The sequence below is a fragment of the Macaca nemestrina genome, chromosome 14 (genome assembly GCF_043159975.1).
Source record: "Macaca nemestrina isolate mMacNem1 chromosome 14, mMacNem.hap1, whole genome shotgun sequence".
Taxonomy (NCBI): domain Eukaryota; kingdom Metazoa; phylum Chordata; class Mammalia; order Primates; family Cercopithecidae; genus Macaca; species Macaca nemestrina.
In genome coordinates, this window is record NC_092138.1 from 92,793,482 (window position 1) to 92,805,582 (window position 12,101).

At 43.3% G+C, this 12,101-nt stretch overlaps 1 protein-coding gene and 1 long non-coding RNA gene across 6 annotated transcripts in view; one reads left to right on the plus strand and one right to left on the minus strand.

The window, feature by feature from the left end:
- Window positions 1-12,101, minus strand: part of LOC105487164 (tubulin tyrosine ligase like 11) — a 273,149-nt gene that overhangs the window by 142,998 nt on the left and 118,050 nt on the right. The window lies entirely within an intron of this gene.
- Window positions 5,302-12,101, plus strand: part of LOC105487163 (uncharacterized) — a 49,134-nt gene continuing 42,334 nt past the window's right edge. For both annotated transcript variants that reach the window (XR_011612839.1, XR_011612840.1), the window contains exons 1-2: window positions 5,302-5,363; window positions 11,249-11,396. This is a non-coding gene — a long non-coding RNA (uncharacterized lncRNA). The remainder of the gene's footprint in view (window positions 5,364-11,248; window positions 11,397-12,101) is intronic.

Sequence of the window (12,101 nt, forward strand, 5' to 3'; positions counted from 1 at the left end):
GTGTGATAACCAAGGATTTACAAATGATGACTGAAACTGGCTTTCATTTTGATCTTCCATTTCTGATAATCTAACAGATCGTTAGAAGAAAATCAAGTCCATCCTCACGGTTGAAGATAAACCTGGCACTGCTGTAGCACTCTTCCCACTTTACCACCCCTTCCTCCACACTTTTTTCCTCAAGAAAAAAAAAAAAAAAAAAAAAGAAACCCTTTCAGGTTACATATATTGTTCAATTTATTTAACTATATTCAGATTGGATATTTTCCATGTCAAATACTTTCTTAGGAATAAGCAACATATTCTTTCTCTCCAAATTAAGAACTTCTCATTGCTTTGTAGGTTTAAAAACATCCAACTGAAAACTCCCTTTTATGGACAAAAAAACACACAAAGTACAGAGAGTGGGAATCTCTGCCCTATTTATGGTGATAAATGGCAGAGCCAAATTTACACCCAAGAGTCTCATCCAGGGCCCCAACCCTCACTCACTCCACTCTTCTACTGTACATTGAAAACCAGAGTAGATCTCCTTTCCTGCTGCCCCAGGGACTCTCTCTACCCTATGACACCATTCTCATTGCACAGAGCTTTAAGCATAGATGCTAGAAATAAACTGAACATTCCCCAATAGGGAGGCAAACTCCGGTCCAGTCATTGATGAAAATGATGTTCAAGAAGAGTTGTGAATGAGAAAGGGGCAACTACTGCCTTAAAAAAGGGAGAAAAATAGGCCAGGAGCTGTGGCTCACGCCTGTAACTCCAGAACTTTGGGAGACCAAGGCGGGTGGATCGCCTGAGGTCAGGAGTTCGAGACCAGCCTGGCCAACATGGTGAAACCCTGTCTCTACTAAAAATACAAAAATTAGCCAGGCGTGTTGGTGGGTGCCTGTGATCCTAGCTACTCGGGAGGCTGAGGCAGGAGAATCACTCGAACCTGGGAGGCAGAGGTTGCAGTGAGCTGAGATTGCGCCACTGCAGTCCAGCTTGGGCGACAGAGTGAGACTCCATCACACACAAAAAGGAGAAAAATAAAAACAGCATACCAAAATTACACAGACAGTATGGCTTCAACTATAAACAACAGGAGAAGATTATACTATTTTTATTAAGTAAAAAGTTAATCGGGTTAGCTCTGGGTGGCTGACTTTGAGGGAGATGTCATGCTATGTACTTTTCAGTACTTCTCAATTTTTCTACAACAAGCACACATTACTTTTACAATGAGGACAACATTTTAATAATAAATGGGCAGCAGGGAAGCAGCATCTGTCTTCTCCACCCCAAAATGCCCTTTTGGAACTATGATGGATGGTCCTGACCCACCACTGGTGCCTCCCCACCTCCACCTAACCCTGTCACCTGCTTCCTGCCTCCATACTTCCTCTCCCAAGTCTACTTATATGTTCTTACTTATCCAAGCCCAAGCTAATGCAAGCCCCAACTTCTTTACCTTCTTCAAGAAGCTTGTCTTGACCATTCCCAGCCAACTATTAGGTTGAACCATATGACATTGCCATTCTTGTATTCCAGAAATTGTCTACTATCAGCGATTTCATATGACTCAACCTAGTCCTTGGCTCACCAGGTCTTCTTACGAAACTTCAGCCTGTTCTCCGGTCTGGGACACATAACTGCACACGGGGAATTTTCTGTCTTGGATGGTCTCTCTTGTCTTATGTGAGATTCTGCTTTAAGTCACTCTTCTTTGTACATTGGCTTACATTATATTCATTCTGGGTGTGAACATTATTGAACATAAAGTCACTGCCTCACTGACCACAGACCTTCCTCACCCATAAGCACCTGCCTGGGTTCTGCGCCTGGCCCTGGAGATAGAGACATGAAACCCTGCCCCAAAGTTTACAGAGAGAACAGGCTTTGGATAGGCATGAACCCAACCAGGGAGTGCTAACACCTTGCAGGCACCCATCTCTTTCATGTGCTAAATACCTGCACGTCTGTTCTCTTGCAGGGCAAGAGTTGGACAGACCTGCCTTTAAATCTCAGTCTATCTCTCATAAGCAGGTGGACTTGGCCATACCATGCAACCTCTCCAAGCCTCAATGTCCTCATCTATAAAATAGAAATAGTCATAGCCCCTACTGCAGATCCTGTGTGAAGACCAGCTGGGACTATATGTGAACATTTACCACCATGCTATACACAGCCAGCACTCAAGAAACACTCCCTTGTGAACCAGGCAGAGCAGAAACTATTATTCCCCCTTTTTTTTTTTCTAATGAAGAAATTGAACTCAAGAAGGTCTAAGTGACTTTTCTGAGACCAAGGTGGAGCTGATACTAAAACCTTGGTCTCCTAAGCCCAGCGTGCGCTGTGTTCTGGGCTAACAACTGCTGATTCTAAAAGCACACAAACATTTAAGGCTCACTGGTGCAACTCCTAAGGAAATTTCCAAACACATTTGCTACCTCATCACTACCTGGAATAACTTTGGAAGGGCCCACAAAGAATTCAGCACTGCCATTTCCCCGTAATGATGACTGACTGGCCATATGCTTGTCTAGTTTCCCATCTGCTCCACGCACGGCAAGAGGGAGAGCGTGCCTACCTGCCGGCGGAGGGGCTCAGCTCCTGTCTAATGGTCCTCTGGAATGACACTGTCACATCAGCTCAGGAAATTCTTCCCCATACATCTTGGAAATGGTTCCCTCTCAACAGACTTCCCACAAATAAGGCTTTTGCTGGTTACTTCTGACTTAATGCTTAAACATTTTCAAACGGAAGAGAGTTGTCTGGTTTTACTTCTTGCACATAAAATAATGCACTTATCATTAGTCATCTCCTGCCTGCTCATACTTGAAAATGTATGCACATTTTTTCTCATTTGCTATCATCTGAAACCTGAGACCTTTCAAGGTACGGGGAACACAATGTATCTTGAAGCTAGGAACCTCAGACAAGTTGTTGTGGCTTTTTATAGCCTCCAATGATAATAGGATGACAGTTCAGTTCTTCACTTTTTGAAAATATGATGAAACTTCTTGCCTTTGCTCCAGAAAAAAAAAAAATACACATATACACAAAATCAGAGATACCCTTCAAGACTTCGTGCATTCCAGATAGAAAAACTGCTCCATAGCAAACCTGCTCATGGACGCCCTGACCCTGAAATAAAAGTTGGAAAAAAAAAAAAAAGGTTTTGAATACTGTGCCAGGGACTAAGAATAAAGACTGTGACACATTCATTAGAGGAGAGGGAAAAAAAAATCACAAAAAAACAAGCTCAAATTTATTTTCCTTTTTTTTTTTTTTTTTTTTTTTTTTTTTTGAGACTGAGTCTCCCTCTGTTGCCTAGGCTGGAGTGCAGTAGTGTGATCTCAGCTCACTGCAACTTCTGCCTCCTGGATTCAAGCGATTCTCCTGCCTTAGCCTCCTGAGTAGCTGGGATTATAGGGACATGCCACCATGCCTGGCTAATTTTCATATTTTTAGTAGAGATGGGGTTTCACCATGTTGGCCAGGCTGGCCTTGAACTCCAGACTCCATGTGATCTACTGCCTAGGCATCCCAAAGTGCTGGGATTACAGGCGTGAGCCACCGTGCCTGGCCTCAAATTTCTTGACATTCAAGGCCATAAACCTCTGGCTTTGAGTTTCCACCTAGCTCCCACCTTCCTCTCTCCTAATCCACTCCATGCACCCATCCCTCCTGCCTACCTGAACTCCTCAGGGCTCCCCCAACAGAGCCTTGTGCCTTTGTTTCCTTCACCAGGGACCTCCTTCCCCTCATTTTCATATTTCAAATCCTACTCACGCTTTAAACCTCAGCTCAAGTGCCACCTCCTTGTCAGTTTTTAAAGTTCTTTCCATCAGGAAATAACCTCTCCCCACACTTTCCTCTCTTGGCAATTTGTCTTTATGCTTTCAGTACTTAGCACATTCCACCTTACAGATACTGATGCGTGGGTCTTGCCGCCCCTACTGGCTGGCGATCTAATTCTCTTCTGCAGTCTTCCCCTGACACACAGTAAGTGGTCAGTAAACACTCGAAATAAATAAATATCTGTTTCTCTAATCCACACATGGTGCAAATGAAATGCAAATAAGTATGCAAATATTCATTTATCTGTGACCCAGACTTTTTTATTTATGTAAAATCTTCAAAGGTGCTTGGGGTCAATGTGTGCTGGTCTGCAGGGTCAGGGTTCCTGATTGAACCCTCATGTATTAGTCTGTTTTCACACTGCTACAAAGAACTACCTGAGACTGGGTAATTTATGACGAAGAGGTTTAACTGACTCAGAGTTCTGCAGGCTTAACAGGAATCATGACTGGGAGGCCTCAGGAAACGTACAATCATGGCGGAAGGCAAAGGGGAAGCAAGGACCTTCTTCACAAGGTGGCAGGAAAGAGAGAGAGAGAAGGGGTTGCTGCCACACACTTTTAAACCACCAGATCTCATGAGAACTTGAAGGGGGCCAGCCCCTCCACACTTGTGGGCATTTCTTGTCAGGTGGAACAAGAGACTTGAGAAAAGAAAGAGACACAGAGACAAAGTATAGAGAAAGAAAAGTGGGCCTAGGGGACCGGCGCTCAGTATACGGACTTGCGCCGGCACCGGTCTCTGAGTTCCTTCAGTATTTATTGATCATTATCTTTACTATCTTGGAGAGGGGGATGTGGCAGGACAATAGGGTAATAGTGGGGAGAGGGTCAGCAGGAGAACATGTGAACAAATGTCTCTGTGTCATAAGCAAGGTTAAGAAAAAAGTGCTGTGCTTTGATGTGCATATACAAGAACTCACTCGCTACCACAAGAACAGCATGGGAGAAACCACCCCCATGATCCAATCACCTCCCACCAGGTCTTGTGGGGATTACAATCTGAGATGAGATTTGGGTAGGGACACAGAGCCAAACCATATCACCTCAGGAATCAATTGAGCCCAGAATTTCAACCAAAGGTCAGCAGTGCATACATGAACGGGCCATTCAGCAGGATAGTGGATGATTCTTCTGGAAGAATCCATTCTCCAGCCAGAAAGATCATGTTCTATACTTACAACAGCATGCTTAGTCTAGGTAGTTAAGAACCCCTCTTCCTTATTTTTGAGGGGACTTCAATAAGAGGTGCTACCAATTTAAGGGACGGGGTTCTGGGCCTGGAGAATTTCTGATTACTGTTTCTCTAATCTTCTCCAGGATTGAACAAAGCCACATTCCTTGGTTGTACGACAAGACCCAGCCACAAAACAGAGTCCACTGGGAGATTCCTTGTTTTCTGTTCTCTGAGAATGTTTCAACTTTATTCTAGATTCTACATAGAATCTACCAGATTTGGGGATTCATCTATTGGCACTAAATATGGCACAGGGCCCAAGAGATGTGCTTGGAGTCAAGGTAAGAAGTAAAGCCTGAGCGCCCAATAAAACCTTTAGTTGACAAACACTTCCAAATTAGGACCACAGCTGCTTGGCAGACTGACTCCCTCTCTTTACAGCAAACCTGGTTGTTATGGTGATAGGAAGTAATGAAACGGGGAGAGGACTATGAAATGTTACTGTGGAAAAAGGGGCTTCTGGGCCTTATATAAGTCATGTTCCAAATATATACCTTTGAATAAGAGGAAAGCAGTCCATAACCCAGCTCCCAGGCATTGCGTGGCATCGTGATATCAATAAAACCCCCTCCGATTTCTCCAAGCCTATCTCTGTCTTCATTTATATTACACTGGGGTCCTGAATGGTTATGATTCTTGAGAAAGGAGTCCAGTTCCCTGAAATATCTATGTTCAGGAAAAGGAGCCCAATACTAGTAAAATGGGTCCCTCGGGAGCCAAAAATTAATCAATTGATGGAATAAGCACCTTGTTTTAAAAATAATTGAGATTGTAATTTATTTACTTCTGCCTCTGACAGAAGTTTTAAAAAGAAAGACTTAGGCTGCCCACATACCTTGAGTGAAAGGGGAAATTTTCCATTGATTATTCTTACTTTTTTCCCGTACCTTCAAAGTTAAGCTTTGAATGTGAAAACAGAAACTGGAGACCAATACAGCCTCATGGTCAAGTGAACACTGGTGTAGGAGTCAGGCCCAGGGCCCAGTTTCCAGTCTATTTCTCACTAGCTTTGGGACTTTGGGCAAGTTTCATACCTCCCTCCAGCATAGCTTCCCCGTGTATGATTCAGGGGGGCAGAACCATTATGTCCACAACTCAAACAGCTTGCCTCAAGAGCTGATGACTTATTTGTCACCATCAGCATGATTTTAAAGGAAAGCCTGATTGACGGTGACTCTAAGAACTAGCTGTTGTCTAATGCTCTCAGATCCCATGGGGCTTTCTCACACGTGTCATTTCATATCATGACCATGACAATCCATCCAAGGAGGTACCTGGATTCCCATTTTACAGACATGATCAGACCAAAGTGACTTGACCACCAAGCTCAGGGTGCAATGATCAGGGATTAAGGACATTATCCCAGGCCTGACTGATACCAACTCTGTTGTCTTGCCGGGACATATGCCGCTCCTCTGTCAGTGATGCTTCAGAAGGAGATTCTCTTTTTCTTTTTTCTTTTTTTTTTTTTTTTTTTTTGAGATGGAGTCTTGCTCTGTCACCCAGGCTGGAGTGCAGTGGCTCGATTTTGGCTGACTGCAACCTCCGCCTCCCCGGTTCAAGCAATTCTCTTGCCTCAGCCTCCCAAGTAGCTGGGATTACAGGCACCCGCCATCAGGCCCAGCTAACTTTTGTATCTTTTAGTAGACACAGAGTTTCACCATGTTGGCCAAGCCGGTCTTGAACTGCTGACATCATGATCCACCTGCCTCGGCCTCCCAAAGTTCTGGGATTACAGGCGTGAGCCACTGTGCCCGGCTTCAGAGGGAGATTCTTGAACCAGGGAACTGACCAGCATGATGAGTTCTAAGGTCTATGCTTTTAGCAATAAATGAGGAGGCTGGATGAAAACGGGGGTTCTAAAAACTTCTCATAGCAGAAAAGATCCCCTCTCTTCAAAAGAAATCTAATGTAGAGTGCCAACATATGAAATAGATCATTGTAGCATCCCTCTGGTTGAAAAAGAGATGGCATCTACCCAAATGTCCATCAACTGACAAATGAATACTAAATGTGGTCTATCCATCTCATGGAATATTATTCAGCTGTAAAAAGGAATGAAGTACTGACACATGCCACAACAAGGGTGAACTTCAAAAATATTATACTAAGTGAAAGAAGCCAATCACAAAAGACTGCATAGGGTATTATTCTATTCAGATGAAATATCCAGAACAGCTAAATCCACAGAGACAGAAAGCAGACTGTTGGTTGCCGGGAACTGGGGGGAGGGGGAATGGAGAGTGATTGATGGTTTCCTTTTGGAGTGGCAAAACACTGTGGAGCTAGTGGTGGTGGTTGCACAGCTTTGTGAACATACTAAATGCCACTGAATTGTGTGCTTTTAAATGGTTCATTGTATCATATGTGAATTTTACCTCCATTTATATAATGTTTCCAGAATCCCACCCCATAAGCTTCCTGCTTCCCATGTCCCTACAGAGCCTCCACAGAACCCTCCTAAGAAAATCAATTAAGTCGGCCGGGCGCGGTGGCTCAAGCCTGTAATCCCAGCACTTTGGGAGGCCGAGACAGGCGGATCACGAGGTCAGGAGATCGAGACCATCCTGGCTAATACGGTGAAACCCCGTCTCTACTAAAAATACAAAAAACTAGCCGGGCGAGGTGGCGGGCGCCTGTGGTCCCAGCTACTCGGGAGGCTGAGGCAGGAGAATGGCGGGAACCCGGGAGGCGGAGCTTGCAGTGAGCTGAGGTCCGGCCACTGCACTCCAGCCCGGCAACAGAGCGAGACTCCGTCTCAAAAAAAAAAAAAAGAAAATCAATTAAGTCACTAGATATTACAAAATGCTACCTTAGCCAAAACAGTTCACATATGACAGAGGTTCTCCTCCTTCAGGAGCCAAAGGTAATTTCTCCTAACACATGAAATAAATATCAGCCAGTGACATCTTGCTACCTGGAAACAGAACCTTCCATTGGCAACCAGCTCCAATGTCGATTCTAGTCCACAGTCATCAAGCAGCTTCATTTTTACAATACATCATTGATTTTAAACTAAAAAATCTACTTTAAGTATACCAGGAAAGAGAATAATAACTAAGCATTGTTTTTTTCTTTCATGTCCAGTAGATACTTTCTTTCTTTCCTTTTTTTTCTTTTTTTTTTTTTTTTAAGACGGAGTCTCGCTCTGCTGCCAGGCTGGAGTGCAGTGGTGTGATCTCGGCTCACTGCCACCTCTGCCTCCCAGGTTCAAGCGATTCTTCTGCCTCAGCCTCCCGAGTAGCTGGGACTATAGGCATGCGCCTCCACGCCTGATTAATTTTTTTTTTTTTTTTTGTATTTTTAGTAGAGACAGGGTTTCACTGTATTGGCCAGGCTGGTCTCGAACTCCTGACCTCATGATCTGCTGTTGAGTGGTAAACTCAGCATTATCAAGCACCTACTATATATTAAAAGTTTTTCTTATTTATTTTTATTTTTATTTATTTTTTGAGACACAGTCTTACTCTGTCACCCAGGCTGGAGTGTAGTGGCACGATCTTGGCTTACTGCAACCTTCGCCTCCTGGGTTCAAGCGATTCTTGTGCCTTAGTCTCTCAAGTAGCTGGGATTATAGGCATGCACCACCATGCCCAGCTGATTTTTGTATTTTTAGTAGAGATGGGGTTTCACCATGTTGACTAGGCTGGTCTTGAACTCCCGACCTCAAGTAATCCGCCTGCCTCGGCCTCCCAAAGTGCTGGGATTACAGGTGTGAGCCACTGTGCCCGGCCTCTCATTGTTTATTTGAACCTCATTATCCCCATTTTATAGAAAAGGATACTGAGGCTCAAAACAGCTATGCAACATCTCCAAGGACTCACCACCAGTTAGTGACAGAGTTAGGATTGGAATCTCAGGTTTTTCAGCTCCATAGAAGGCACTCTCGACTATGCCAAGGTGGATGTCAGCAGAGTCAAGTTCTTCCCCTGGTAGACTGCCTGAGGATTGCTTTCAGTCCCACCAAGAAACTGACCCCAGGCTACAAGACCCTGAGGTCGAGGAAATGCATGATGCATGGACACCAGTCTGGGGCTCCTTCTGAGGATTCCTCTTCACCTGTCCAGAGCAGTCTGGGGAGATGAGGAGTTGGGGGTATCTACTTTTTATCTTTAGTCTGTGTGAGGAAGTGAAGACCTGCCTCAGCGGTCTTGCTGACAAACTGTTCTCAAGAAATAACTAATGACGGGCAGACACTTCGGACCCTCTTTTGCTAAAGAGCTGAAGGGAAAGGCTGAGATTCCATTTGTTTTTTTTTTTTTTTTTCCCCAAAAAAATAGGTCAGATTCTGTGCAAACACTAGAAACCCTGGCTTCTAAAGGCAGCTTCTAGCCTGGAAGTCTACATAACACCATTTTATGCAGTTGGAGTGACAGAGTCTCAGATTTAGACACGGGATTCAGCACTATGACACTGTGTGGCATAAATAGGGTCATTTTTCAACTTCTTCTGAAATATTTCTACACAAAGGAGTTGAGAGCAATTTCAGCCTTTTCCTCCGCATGGTAAATTTATCAAAATGATCAGAATCCCTTACATGTAAACACACTTTATGGATTACAAAGTACTTTCATGGATAATCCTTGCTGAGTTAAAAAAAAAAAAAAAACGGTGACATTAAGAAAAAAATCAGTAAATGGCATTGAGCTATTATCATATATCTTTACATTATAGGTAAGAAGAGGATGAGATGAAAGGGTTTTATATTAGAATAAAAGTCAGGTTCAACTTCTAACTGTTCCTGGCTATCAATAAAAAAGTCAATGCTTTTTAAATTAAAAATGAAGTGCTGCTATTTATGACTTGATAAGTTGTAAAATGCCTTTCCTATCCTTCTCAATGGTCCTATGCTCCATTATTATTAAATTTTAGGCCTGCAGCTCATACAGATCACATAGAATGCAGCTCCTATGGATTAACTGATGTAGGTAAAGAAAAGCAACTAGAACAAGAAAAACTAATTTTGTTTCAATGTCATTTAATGAAAATATAGTAGAATGCTTCTATCCCTTCATGTTTAGGTGGCAGAGCTTAAAAAGACTCAGGCCATACGACTCTTGAACTTCTTGTTCCCCATAAAGGAATAAGAATGCTGATGTGTCTCAAAAAGTGGGCGAAGGATATGAACAGACACTTCTCAAAAGAAGACATTTATGTAGCCAACAAAGATATGAAAAAAAGCTCATCATCACTGGTCATCAGAGAAATACAAATCAAAACCACAATGAGATACCGTCTCATGCCAGTTAGAATGGCGATCATTAAAAAGTCAGGAAACAACAGATGCTGGAGAGAATGTGGAGAAATAGGAATGCTTTTACCCTGTTGGTAGGAGTGTAAATTAGTTCAACCATTGTGGAAGACAATGTGGCGATTCCTCAAGGATCTAGAACCAGAAATACCATTTGGCCCAGCAATCCCATTACTGGGTATATACCCAAAGGATTATAAGTCATTCTACTATAAAGACACATGCACACATATCTTTATTGCAGCACTGTTCATAATAGCAAAGACTTGGAACCAACCCAAATTCCCATCAATGATAGACTGGATAAAGAAAATGTGGCATCTATACACCATGGAATACTACGCAGCCATAAAAAAGGATGAGTTCATATCCTTTGCAGGGATATGGATGAAGCTGGAAACCATCATTCTTAGCAAACTATCACAAGAACAGAAAACCAAACACCGCATGTTCTCACTCATAAGTGCAAGTTGAACAATGAGAATACATAAGCACAGGGAGGGGAACATCACACACTGAGGCCTGTTGGGGGTGGGGATTAGGGGAGGGATAGCATTAGGAGAAATATCTAACATAGATGATGGGTTGATGGGTGCAGCAAACCACCATGGCACATGTATACCTATGTAACAAACCTATATGTTCTGCACATGTATCCCAGAACTTTAAAGTATAAAAAAGAAAAAGAAAAAAAAAAAAAAACACTGTTGTGTCAAAGTCATCCTAAAAAAACTGTATTGCTATGCCATACTGGCATACATCACTACCCAAATCTCCTTACAGTACCATACTATTTCTCAGAACCTAGTATCTGCTGGTGAGTCCAATAACTATTAGAGAACAGATTTTTGAGGAATGAGTTTTACTGCAGTAATTCTGACCAAATTGCAATTAATCCATTGCTTTTCCTTTGAGATGGCTAAAGAAAGCAGCTGCAGACGCATACGTACTGGTGAACACATTATTTGGCTGCCATCGGGTCTGAGCTGCTGAGAGGACAGCTTTGAAGCACTGATCGGTGGAAGAAGCCACACCTGGTGGGATTGGCCCATACAAACTACAGGTAAACATTCTCAGCCGAGTCTTGCCAACAATGGCAATCTGTGCCTCACAGTGTTCTCAAGAACACTCTGGAGAGGAACTCAGCCGGCTCAGCCAGACAGGCGCCATCCAGCCTGACTCAGACTGTGACCAATACTTCTTCAGGGTAATATTTTCTGCAGGGCAGTGGCACTCAGCCTTGGCTGCACAGCAGAATCACCTAGGGAACCTAGAAACTTTCTGTGGCCAGGCCTTCCACCCAGACCAACTAAAATCAGCACCTCTAGAAGTGGAAACTCTAGTATTGGTATTTCTGAAAGCTGCCCAGAGGGTTCTAACGTGCAGCCAAGCGTGAGCAGCACGACCATAGGGTGATATTTGGGCTTGAGCCCAGGTGGTGAGAAACTTTGATAGAGGAACCCACAAAACACCACTTGCTTAGGGAAGTCTGCATTCCTCCCAGTTTTGAACAATTACTGACAAGTGCTTTATTTGTCTGTGCACATTAGGGTTAATCTGATTAGTCTAGGGATGTGAGAAGTGCTATTTGAGATGCCTTTGATTTTTCTTCCTGAAACATTGACACAGTGATATGTACTCAACCCCTACTTTGTGAGAGCCTGGAATTTGGTAAAAACAGAACAACATACTCAGGTGAAATATCGTTCATTTCTGGGGTGATTCCATGGAGGGAGGGTGGAGCACATATATCCACCAACAATGCAAT